Below are 13,350 nucleotides of genomic sequence, written 5' to 3'. Positions count from 1 at the left end.
CACAAGCATTCCTATACACCAATAATAGACAGACAGAGAGCCAAATCATGACCAAACTCCCACTCACAATTGCTACAAAGAGAATAAAATACCTAGGAATCCCAACTTACAAGGGATATGAAGGACTTCTTCAAGGAGAACTACAAAGCACTGCTCAAGGAAATCAGAGAGGACACAAATAAATGTAAAAACATTCCTTGCTCATAGATAGGAAGCATCAATATCATGAAAATGGCCATGCTGCCCAAAGTTTGGGCCATGCTGCCCAAAATTTATAGATTCAATCCTATTCCCATCAAGCTACCATAGACTTTCTTCACAGAATTAGAAAAAACTACTTTAAGTTTCATATGGAACCAAAAAGCCCACATAGCCAAGACGATCCTAAGCAAAAAGGACAAAGCTGGAGGCATCACGCTACCTGACTTCAAACTGTACTACAAGACTACAGCAACCAAAATAGCATGGTACTATAGACCAAAGGAACAGAACAGAGGCCTCAGCAATAATGCCACACATCTACAACCATCTGATCTTTGACAAACCTGACAAAAACAAGCAATGGGGAAAGGATTCCCTATTTAACAAATGATGTTTGGAAAACTGACTAGCCATATGCAGAAAGCAAAAACTGGACCCCTTCCTTATACCTTATACAAAAATTAATCCAAGATGGATTAAAGACTTAAACATAAGACCCAAAACCATAAAAACCATAGAAGAAAATTTAGGCAATACCATTCAGGACATAGGCATGGGCAAAGACTTCATGACTAAAACACCAAAAGCAATGGCAACAAAAGCCAAAATTGAGAAATGGGATCTAATTACACTAAAGAGCTTCTGCACAGCAAAAGAAACTATCCCAGAGTGAACAGGCAACCTACAGAATGGGAGAAAATTTTTATAATTTATCCATCCGACAAAGGACTAATATCCAGAATCTACAGGGAACTTAAACAAATTTACAAGAAAAAAACAAAGAAGCTCATCAAAAAGTGGGTGAAGTTTATGCACAGACACTTTTCAAAAGAAGACATTTATGTGGCCAATAAACATATGAAAGAAAGCTCATCATCACTGGTCGTTAGAGAAATGCAAATCAAAACCATAATGAGATAACGTCTCATGCCAGTTAGAATTAAAAAGTCAGGAAACAACAGATGCTGGAGAGGATGTGGAAAAATAGAAACACTTCTATACTGTTGGTGGGAGTGTAAATTAGTTCAACCATTGTGGAAGACACTGTGGCGATTCCTCAAGTATCTAGAATTAGAAATACCATTTGACCCAGCGATCCCATCACTGGGTATATACCCAAAGGATTATAAGTCATTCTACTACAAAGACACATGCACACATATGTTTACTGCAGCACTATTCACAATAGCAAAGACTTGGAACCAACCCAAATGTCCATCAATGTTAGACTGGATAAAGAAAACGTGGCACATATACACCATGGAATACTGTGCAGCCATAAAAAGAATGAGTTCATGTCCTTTGCAGGGACATGAAAGGAGCTGGAAACCATCATTCTCAGCAAATTAACACAGGAACAGAAAACCAAACACCACATCTTCTCACTAATAAGTGGGAGTTGAACAATGAGAACATATGGGCACAGGGAGAGGAACATCACACACTGGGGCCTGTTGGGGGCTGGGGGGCAGGGGGAGGATAGCGTTAGGAGAAATACCTAATGGAGATGATGGGTTGATGGGTGCAGCAAACCACCATGGCACATGTATACCTATGTAACAAACCTGCATGTTCTGGACATGTATCCCAGAACTTAAAGTATAATAATAATAATAAAAAGACTATGTTGAGGATTCCAAGCAAGTATCTCAACATACTGATTTTATTTCCTTGGATATATACCCAGTAGTGGGATTGCCGGATCCTATGGTAGCTCTCTTTTAAAATGTGTTAAGAACCTTTATACTGTTTTCCATAATGGCTAGCTACAGTTAACTATTCCACAATATATATGTACTTCAAAATACCATGTTGTGCATAGTAAATATACACAATATTGTAGGTCAATTAAAAAAAATTAAGAAGAGCGACTCAGTAACACTGTAGTGACATTTTAAAAAGCATCAAATTAGGAGTTGGAAAACCTGGAATGGAGGATCAGATTCGTGAATGCCAAGCTGACTGATCTTGAGCAAATTGTTTTATTTAATCCGGAAATCAGTTTCTTATGTCTTAAGGTAGCTGGGAGGAGAATGAGCCACTAAAGTAGAACCCAGAGAGAGCTCCCTTACGCACCTGCCTGTGCTGTTTGTTCTCTTTTAAGCAGCACGACCTTTGACCCCACTCTGTGACCCTTTTCAGGGCTGGCTGGCCATCCTATCCTATGCTTAGGGCACTGTTGAATGGTTGCAAAGACTGGGAAGAAAGTTAGGGGGAAAGGTCTCAGAATTTCGCTTCCTGGAACAGATTGTAATGAAGGCAGCCAGTGCCTCTTAGCAGACACCTTCTGTTGAGGCCTCTCTGGAGAGGTCACAGAAGTCAGGACACTGTATGGTAGCTCACCCTAGTCCCACCTCTTACAAGCTGAGTAACTTTGGGCAAGCCACCTAATGTCTTTGATCGAGGTTCTTCTTTTGTAAAAGAAAAATAATGATGATCACTCTTTCAATGATCTAGGAAAGTTCTGATGATAAAATGAGACAATTCAAAATATCTTTATTATCATTATTACTACCATTGATACTGTTTCTTAGAATCATAGGTAGCATGAGAAGGACTTGCAAATTCAGTTCTTACCTTCTAAAGGGGAGAAACTGAAGGAGATGAGCTGGCCGACTCAAGGTGAAATGCTTCCTCTGGACCCTGTCTTCCGTGTGGGGACTTGATGTTTTTCAGGGACAGATTTGAAAAGAGCTGCTCCTGCTGTATAAGGATGAACTACGTACAGACCCTACTGTAATTTGTCAGACATAAGGTTCTTGTGTAAGGACAAGTTTAGTCTCTAGGATTGAAACTTTCATGGTCACGCTCTTTGGTTTGATTAAACTGATGGACTGTGAAAGATGAACACCTTTCTTCTCTTGCCATTGCCAAGAAGTCTGCCTTACTATGTAACCCTCAAGGCTTTTTCCAGGCTGAATGCGAAGTGGGGCTGAGGTAGGGGACAGATAGCAAAAGCCTAATTTACTCATAATATTAGGCAAAAAACAGTGTTCTTGAATCCCTTGACCTACAATCATAGAATCCTTGACCCTTTAAGGATCCCTCTTCTAATTCTTTGGCCTCTGGCCTAGGATATCTGGCCATTTAAGGATTGGGGCCCCATAGTGGCTAAAGATTAAAGGCCTGGTTGTCAGCCCATTCCCATGGCAACTCAGTGCCATGGGGATTAGCAGGGCCCTATTCAGGGCCTCCCAGTTTTAAAACCAGTGGCGCACACAGTCCCAGGCAAAGAAGTGAAACAAATACAGGTGTGTTGTAGAGTCAGGCAGAACCCAGAATGTCTGGAGATGAATTTAGGGAAGAAGGAAGGACCAGCAAGTTCTTCTGGGTAAGCCTCAGGAATCTGGTACTGTATGGATGCGGTGGAAGGAGATTCAGAAGGACAGGTACTACAAGTTGAAGATTTAAGGAGATGAGACAAAGACTAAGAGGATGGTGGGCAAGTAAAGTGGTCTGAAGAATGAAATCTGGAGGAAAGTAAAAGAAGGCCTGAGGATGCAGGGCTGACAATAACAAAGACTCTGGGTCCAAGCAATAGATTTTAATGATAGAGGAATTTGGAGGCCTGGGAAACTCAGAGTGCCTTGAGGATGATAGCTAAGGGGAGCAGAGACAGAGAAGAGCAGTGGGCTGAATCTAGGGAAGACTGGGAACAATGAGTTTGGCCAATGTGTTTGGAGTAGATGGATCCTAGGGCAGATGAGAACAGATGGTGACATGGCCAATAAACCGAGCATTGTAGAGATTACACGGTAAAGAATTAGGGAATGCCAGTTGCAGAAAATGGGGAAAGTGAAATGGACAGAAATGAGGAAAGGTGTGGACAGAGGTGAGAAGAACATTTTAAAGCAGAAAATGACTAAGGGTTACATACCCCAAGGAAGAAGGAGACATTGATGGGAATGTCAAGAAGAAAATGTAAGAAGACAGGACTGGGGATCTACACAAGCAGGTGATGGCTTGGGGTTAGAGGGTCCTGATTCTAAAGAGGATAAAGGAGAGTGAAGTAGAAAGCGCGAGGAATCACCTTATTTTGGGGATTTGGGTGAAGCAGAAAGTTTTCCCCAAACTTCCCAGAAAGATCTGATGGGACACGACAACTTACTGCCCTCGCATTTGTTGAACACTACTAGATTCCTCATCCTTCTTGACCAAAGAGATACTTCATGTCCTTAGAGACACACTCTCTAGAACTCTTTTTTTTTTTTTTTTTTTTTTTTTTTTTGAGATGGTGTCTCACTCTGTCACCAGGTTGGAGTGCAGTGGCGTGATCTCGGCTCCCTGCAACCTCCACTTCCCGGGTTCAAGAGATTCTCCTGCCTCCACCTCCCGAGTAGCTGGGACTACAGGCACACACTACCATGCCCAGCTAATTTTTGTATTTTCAGAAGAGACGGGGTTTCACCACGTTGGCCAGGATGGTCTCAATCTCTTGACCTTGTGATCCTCCCACCTTGGCCTCCCCAAATGCTGGGATTACAGGCATGAGCCAGGATGCCTGGCCTCTGTAACTCTTTAAATCGCTTCCTGGAGAATCTGTCAGTGGTGGGTGAGAGGCAATAAGGAAAGGGAGATTGTATCTCCAGATTTCTCAGCATTTCTCAGACTCCCTTAGGGAGCTGACCGCTGTATGGACTCTCTTGTGACCTTGACTAGCCCTGGAGGTCCAGCCCATTGTTAAGATAGATTGGTTCTGGGTCTACTTTTGGAAAGGCTTGAGAGGCCTCAATAGCTCAGTTTGACTGGGCTATACCTGAATGGTTTCTGAAAGTTGGATGGGATGATGAAAGGATAATTTGCTCTGTATTTGTCTTTCCTTGGCTAGATTCTCAGGCTCAATTGTTACCTGGATTATCTAATTTCTTCCCTCTTCAAGTATGAGAAAGGGGACTGAGGAGGAAAGGAACAATCTGCAGTCAGGCTCACAGGCTAGGAGGGAGGAAAAATAGACTTGGGAACCTAAATGCTTTGTTATGATGGGTCAGGAAATGCATAATAGGAATGGAGAAATGAATATGGGGCAAGACCTCATGAAGATGAAGTGTCTGGAAAAGGACTCAAGGGCTTTTGCATTGTAGGTATGTATGTCCATTTTACCCTTCCTTAAGGGTTGGGAGTTATGAACTGAACATCTGCACAGTAGGTCTCATTCTATAGGCCTGACATTGCAAAGCACCTTTTCCAGCCTTCCTGGAAGGTACTCACAGTAGGAAAGACCTGGGCTCACTCCTTGGGGTGAGATAGTAAGAGGGAGCTGATAGCAGGTAGGAACATGGGAAGATGGTATATGGTAACACTTCCATAAGTTGTGCTCACAATAGATGTGGATTAATAAGGTTTACGGCATCATAGGGCCTGGGAGATGAAAGTATAGTATATAAGGGCTGTGTTATCTAAATGACAAATTCACTGTCTTACTCCATGTAATAGCCTTTAGAATTTAAAATATGGACTAGTTGATGTAGGAACATTTAGAGAAGTTGTAAGTAAGACCACAGTAGGATGTAGGATTTAATTGGACCAAAGGGAAAATTTGGAGGGCATTTATCATATGTATCCCAGCAACACCTTGTGAATGAAAGAGTGTATGAGCATCACTAGTTTGTCTGTAGGGTCGCAGAGTGGTATTCAATTAGAGGTATGAGTAATGTTTGAGTCACAGATCTTTGGAGAATTAAATCAGTACAGATTTTTTTTTTTTTTTTGGGAAGGTGAATGTACTTTTCTTCCAGAGAGTTTACGTAAACATGAATGACATACAGCTAGTTTAAAAGAAGAAAAAGATGTACTAGCTTCAATCATTTTGAGTGACATGACTTCACCTTTCCTGCCCTTTAAAACTATAGATTTATTTGATTGTTTGCCTTCTTATTTTAAATTAAAACCTAGTTTAAGACATTATTGACACTACCAAGAGGCTCTGTCTGTTTTATGGATGATGAAGCAAAATGCGATGTCAGAGAGACGTCTCTTATTTGAAAAAAGTCCTCAAAGTCCAGAGTACTTTTGTTGATGCACATTATAAGTATAAGGGGAGCTGGAGAGACTTGGTGATGGACATTTTTTTGCTGGAATGAAGAGATTTCTGTGGGGTGGTGAGAGGAAGATGAAGGAAGGGCATTCAAAGGGAAAGAAGCAACCCAGTCAATAGAGTTGAGAATTAACTCATGGAATAGAGGATAAAAGGGGACAAACACTCTGCTTTATGAAATCTCAGCTGATCTTTATCAGTAGCATATAGGTTAGTGCCCCTAGTTTATAATGAGGAAATGGAAGATCAGAGTTAAGGAATTTTCTCAGAGTCTAAACCAACTAAGTTATACAACTTCCTATGAAGATGGATCTTTCTGCTCCCAGAGTTATAGCCTTTGTATGGACTTGCAAATTGGTATTTTATTTGGTGAGTAATAAGTTGATTCCTTCTTTTCTCCCATAGTTGTTTAGGGTCATTCCTGCGTTGGAATTTGCCTATGGGATTCTTGAGAGTAGAACCATGCCATGATATATCTCTCCATCATTGTATTCCCAGCACCAAGTGGGAACATTGCAGACAATGAATGAAGCTCCTGGAGGGAGTTGGAGAGCTGGGACAACACATGATCTTGTAAGAAGCAGTGATACTTTGGACGTCACTCAGGGGGCTGATAGATTTCTGGGATATAGGACAATATCTTTATGAAGAGCAGTGTGTGTGTGTGTGTGTGTGTGTGTGTGTGTGTGTGAACACTGAGCCTGGCAGGAAGTTATCTTGAGAGTCTAGTTTTTCCTTTCCCTTACATTGGAATGGTTCATTGCTAGCCTGTGCTGTTAAGCTTCCCTTTACAATCATATAGACCCCTTGACTAACTCTTTCATCAGCACCTTGTGACTAGCCACTCAGAGTAATACAATCTCTGGATAGAAAGGTCTATTCTGTGCCTTCTTGTTTCAAGTCTATAATAGACACAATTAGTCACACTTTTCTGAGCTCCCATCTCTAGGTCGTAAATGGAAGGCAAGCCTGGTTGGAGTAGCTGCTTTCTCCCATGTGTTAGAAAGAGTCTTTTGCTTATATTCCTGATCTGACTGAATTGCTTTGGTTGTGTTCTCTACCTTGTCTCATTTCTGGGGCTATACGAATGGGTAGGGAAGTGGGAGATGCTGTAATTGTAGTCTTAGAGTCAGAAAGCCCTTAAGGGTTTTCTAATCTAATCATTTCATTTAGTCATATTGTTTCTTTACTTGGCCATCACCTGGCCTCACAGGTTAGAAATAACTATATTGTATGATTGGAGTTGGCTGGCAATGTCCAGAACTGGGGGCCATGGAGACACACAGTGAGGGAGGAGGGATATCTGAGTTGGCTCCCTGCTTTTATTGTAACCTTTTGATGGGGAGTGGGGTGGTGAACACAATTAGTCTTTAAATCAATGCATTGTCATCAGGAACCAAGAATCCAATTATTCCCATGTGTCTGGGAACCAAACAGGAGAAAATGAGCTGAAGTGAGGTAAGAAGGATTTAGATTAGACATTCAGAAGAATGGGCTCAGTGGAAATTATAAACAACAGTGATTATGGAATTGTCTGCTCTGAGAGGCTTCTAAAAATAGAAATCATTTTCTTGGATCTGAGCTGGGTATATGGTTATGGAGGGTTGGTCACTTTGATTATACTAGGATACTTATAGCAAGCACAGGTAGCTGAGAAATCCTTGTTCTTCAAAGTAGGTAGCCCTGGGGAAAAAGGCTGTCAGAGACTTGGGGCTGAGGAAGGTAGGGGAAAGAGATACAGGTATTTATGGAGGGCTATTTGAGGACATCTATTTCATCAGAGATCTGCCACTCTCCCCCTCCAACCCTATGTGTACAGACATTCTCCCTCCCTCTCTCTCATACACACACTCTCTCACACACACATATACGTTCACACATCCTTACACACTGAACACACACACTGAACACTGTTTTTTCTTCACTCCCATTCTTAATTCTAGTGAAGATGCTGAAGGAACATCAGACTCCCGGTACCTCTTGCCTGGGCTTGACAGATACAGTTCTTATTGCTGAGAACCAGACCAGTCTCTTAGAACTCAGCTGCCATTCTCTGCTGCCGTTGTTCACAGTGTTCCTTCACAGAAGCAGCTCCTTTGTCTCTGGGATCGAGGGTTTTCCTGAATCCCCAAGCGTTGCCCAGCCCCTGTCTGAGAATAGCTGGACTGGGATGAAACCACAGTGAGCGAGTGGGGGTGGAGGTAGAGATGGCTTCTGCGTTTTCTGCAGGGTTGGGTGCACTCTGCTTAATTAGCATGAGAATCGAGAGATTTTCGTATCATCCCTAAGGGATGGAGAGGAAAGGAGAGCAAAGGCTCTAGTTCTGTCCTATTCCATCAGGGATTCTGAGTCTGGTAAATTGACTGCTGTCACATTCCTCCAATCCTCTGGGGACCATCAGACCCACAGTATTGAGAAAAGCTTTGATGAAGCCGGCTGGTGGATCTCCACTCCAGATTTTCCAGCTGTCCCTGTCCCCCCCCCACCGCTCAGAGAGCAGGATGCTGAGATGGCTCGGTGATGCAGAAGGTATGTGCTTTTTCAGTTCTGGTGCTGATGCTGTGTGTGTGGTGAGGTCTCTGTGGCGCAATGGACGAGCGCGCTGGACTTCTAATCCAGAGGTTCCGGGTTCGAGTCCCGGCAGAGATGGTCACCTGGCAGGTGCCTCTTTTATTTTGAATACTGTCATGCGAGGTTGATAATTATATTTATTCCTCCCTGGAGGCTATAGGGGAGAGAAAGGAAACCCTTTTCCTTGAGAATCCTGGACCTTCTCTCCTTTTCTGTCCCCTCATTCTTCATTCTTTCTGTATTCCTCTCTTATGGATTTTCATTGTCTAGTAGAGGCTCAGATGTCTGCTGCGTCTCTCTGCTCAGCCCGACTGACACAGCATTTGAATCCTTTACTTCACGGTTAGATAATTGGCACATAGTGACCAAGACGCAAAGTCACAGGTTTTGGAACTAATATGGTTCCCTCCTTTGACCTCTGAGACCACAAAAGGGCAGATTGTCCCATATGTCAGTGAGGATATGTCCAACTGTCCTCTGAGGTGATACCTTCTTTGACCAAAGGGTTATCATTTGGTGGATGTCAGGAGGTAGACGGGGTCGTGCAGAGGATAATTTCTTGCACTGTCTGTCAGCTATACTTTTTCATTCCTGGGGCTTTTTGTGCTCAAGCTCATCACTCACTTCCTGATCTATCAGGTGAAATGTAATCATTGCTCTTTGTCTCAGTGGTATAAACCACAGAGCAACACACTAATTACCAGCAGCAAGCTGGATGAGCTTGTCCCCAGAAACTTGAAGGTTTCATACTTAAATGCTCTTTACTGTGAAAAGTTTGTACCCCTTTTTGTTCGTAGGACAAACTTCAAGTGTTGTATCTGAATGTTATTTCCATAATTTCTGATTTTCAAAAAGCCATCTTCTCACCTCCTGTCTCCTCCCGCATTCACTTCTGCTGTCTCCTTGTCTTGTCTAAAGGGCCACGTTTAGCCAGATTGGAGCTTGGTCAGATTGTGATGTAGCTTGGGTTTCTATTTTGGGCTGGTCTGGCTCTCTCCCTTGCATGTTGCTACCTCTAGCTTATTAGCTAGAGGGAGCTGCCCCTGCCAGGAACCGACCTCCACCTCAGGTGAACCCAGGAAACCTGAGAAGATATGTTCCCAGGACTGCTGGGGAGACTCAGCATCTCTCCCATGCGGGACTCTGGACGAGTGACCAGAGGACACAGCTGTGCACTTGCACTGTAAGGAAGCCGAGGTAGGGGGAGGCAGGAAAGTCCACATAGGAGTTTAAAGCAGCCATGCCAGAAGGTAGGGGGAATTGATGGGGTAGACAGGAGGACCCTGGAGGGAGATAAATGCTTTCTGCTTCCATGTGTGCATGTTTATAGCAAATGGAAACTTTGGAAATTCTCTTGAAGTAGTATGGTACTTTAAAGACTTAAAATTCTTGTAGTAAGAGCTAACATGGCTTCACATTTCTGGGTTACCTTGGAGGAAGGCCAATTCAGATGTTATCTATCTCCCACCAGTCCCATAGATACGCCCTTTGGAGGACATGGTGTGGACCAGAAGTTCCTGGGCATTCTTTCCTGGAGCCTTTCGTTTATTGTTAACTCAGCCTATCTTAGATATTTTTGCTTTAAGCCCTGGCCTGAAAGGAAAAATTAGCATGTGGTGGTGGGGGCGGGGTGGGGAAGGGGAAGGGGAAGGTAAAGGGAGTTCAGGAAAGGAGTATGTCACTTTTTTCCACCATAATCTATAATACTGCATACATCTTCCTGCTCTCCCTGTATCATAGCATGGTAATGGAGGTGCTTAACCATGAGAATTCTGAGAGGGTAGGGATATTATTTCTGTATCACTGTTAAAATTCGGGGTGAGGGTGGAGGTTCGTTCTGGTCCACTCTATGATTTGCTCATTTCTAGAGTCTTTCTGGAAATAATGATCAGACTTCATGGAACTGTGAGGGCTGGGGATGAGGTGGGAACAGGGTGGGTATGTGTGCCAAATAGACATTGCGTTGGAATTTGTTTAATGTTTGATCAGAGTGTGATAGAGCCAGCTCTTTCTGTGAAGCTCTATACCTGTGAGAATTAAAATCCACGGATGATTCCCCAAGCCTGATTCTATCCTGTCGTTTCTATTCCCTATCTTGGAGTCAGAGGACCTTGGTACAAGAAGCAGTTTTGCCAAGTTGCTGAACATCTGCACTTTAATTTGCTTATGTATTAAAAACAGAGTATATTATCTTTCCTACAAGTGTAAAAATGGACGGAAAAGTTTGTTGTGCAGCGCTGTACAAATATAGAGGCTATGTTAGTTTTCAAGTTGCTTTTGTCTTTCTCCCAAGCATATGAGGAGGGTACCTGGACACAAAGTGGGGAAAGGAAAGGGTCTGAATGGTCAGCCGCTGCCTGGAACATCCAGGGTGGCTGTGAGTCATCATCGGGAGCTGATGCCGCCCTGTGCTACCCTAAGAGAGAGGACTGATTGGACTTTTTTAGCTGGCAGGATCCTTCAGAGGCATGTAGTCCCTCTGTGCCCTAGATAGGAGACTTTATCTCAGCCAGGTAGGTAGAGGGTCCTCCTGGCTACCCCACTTAAGGGAACTAGAAGCTTCTGCTTATTTAACTATTGCCTAACCTTCAACTCTCTTCATCTCTGAGGGTTGGTGTTTTGGAGACTTGAAGGGTATCACCAGGACTTGGGAAAAGATTTTCCATGAGTAAAAATTCTTCTGTGTGATAACAATTTTCTTTTGAATACATAAGGGATATCTCCTAATTTATGAACATCATAATTACTGTATTTTAAAGATATTCAGAATATAAAATAGAAATGGGTGTGTTTTTTATAAAGTCACTTCACTGTAGGACTCAAATACTTCAGAGATGCTGTAGCTGATCATTAATTGCAAAGTATGTGGGCAGGATATGTGTTATTTATTATTGTATTATCAGTGCCTGCAATATGGTAGGCATTTGATGGATATATTTGAAAGAATTAATGCTGACTTCGATTGACTATAAATTATATAGATAGGAAAGAGAAAGAGATTACTCCTAGCTTCCAGGTAGCAAGAGCACAGGCAGTATCTTCATGCATTAATTCACTTATTTAACAAATAACTCGTTAAGCACCCACTTCGTGCCACTTTCCACTATTCCAGGCACCAAAATAGTAGATTCCACCTCCTATGTATTCACATGATGGCAACAAATGACAGACAGGTAAGTAAACTTTATAATAGCGAATAGCATTTTAGGTAGTGCTATGTGCTATGGAGGAATTTAAAGGATGCTTGAGGGTGGAGAGTGGTGTGATGAATGATGGTCGTGGAAGACCTCTCAGAGGAGGTGGCTTTTGAGTGAAGACCTGAGTGGAGTGAGGGAGGACAATGAGATTTAGGGGGTGGGCATTTCAAACAGAGAAACGGCAAGAGCAGAGACTCTGATGTGGACACCAGCTGGATTGGAAAGCTGAAAGGTCAATGTGGTGGAGTGGAAGGAGTGATGGGAAGAGTTGGGATTAGAGTTTGATACAGGGCACATCATCTAGGACAATGTTCTCAACCCTATCATATCCAACTCTGCCTTGTTAGGTCCATTATTTTTTCAATTCTCCTCTACTACCCTGCAGTGAAATTCATAGATAACATAACTTACCCATGCCTGTAATGAAAACAAATCAATATAATACCCTAATTGTAATGTAAGAGAGGAATAAAAGGTAATAAACTTATAATAAATAACATATATTTTAGTATGTAAATGCCATACCAGCAGCCTTGCACCTATATGAAGAACCACCCTAAATGCAACAGCTATATGTGCAGACCGATGCAAGCATGCTGCACTGCTGACTTAAATCTCATGAGGGATGTCGTTCACCAGCAGTGTCATGGTTTTCCAGACTGGTGAACACTTTTGGATAAATTTTTGATCAAAACGGAGTAAGTCTTCTTGCAAAATGCATAGTACTTTGCATTCCTGGAAAATTTAGGAAGTTTTAAATCATGCAGAAAACTCTCCAACATAGAAAGACAAGTTAGACTCTAGGCTCAGATACCAGCACATTTTTGTTTGTTTGTTTGTTCGAGATGGAGTCTCGCTTTGTCACCCAGGTTGGAGTGCAGTGGCGCGATCTCGGCTCACTGCCACGTCCGCCTTCTGGGTTCAAGCGATTCTCCTGCCTCAGCCTCCTGAGTAGCTGGGAGTACACATGTGCAACAACACGCTCAGCTAATTTTTGTATCTTTAGTAGAGATGGGGTTTCACCATATTGTCCAGGCTGGTCTTGAACTCCTGAGATCAAATGATCCACTTGCCTTCGGCCTCCCAAAGTGCTGGGATTACAGGCATGAGCCATTGTACCCGGCCCCAGCACACAGGTTTTAATAGGTCATTCAGAAGTATACATCAAGGGGCAATTCTTCGTTGTGAGAGATGCCCTTGCACATTCTGGGACTCATAAGTCCAGCATGCTCTACCTCTCTACAGCTAACCATGGCCCCCAGTCATTATAACAAAAAAAACTACTCCATCAAATTTTCAAACCACTTTTGAGGGGCAATTCCAGTGCCCCTGGCAATCACTGACATA

General features: G+C 42.8%; 1 protein-coding gene and 1 non-coding gene across 2 annotated transcripts in view; both read left to right on the top strand.

The window, feature by feature from the left end:
* Positions 1–13,350, top strand: part of AIM2 (absent in melanoma 2) — a 130,766-nt gene that overhangs the window by 38,056 nt on the left and 79,360 nt on the right. The window lies entirely within an intron of this gene.
* Positions 8,811–8,884, top strand: TRNAR-UCU (transfer RNA arginine (anticodon UCU)). Its single transcript has one exon. It is a non-coding gene; the product is annotated as a tRNA-Arg (tRNA).

Source organism: Macaca thibetana, chromosome 1 (assembly GCF_024542745.1).
Source record: "Macaca thibetana thibetana isolate TM-01 chromosome 1, ASM2454274v1, whole genome shotgun sequence".
Lineage (NCBI taxonomy): Eukaryota > Metazoa > Chordata > Mammalia > Primates > Cercopithecidae > Macaca > Macaca thibetana.
The sequence above is the reverse complement of the archived record's forward strand: the minus strand, read 5'-3'. Positions and strand labels throughout refer to the sequence as shown.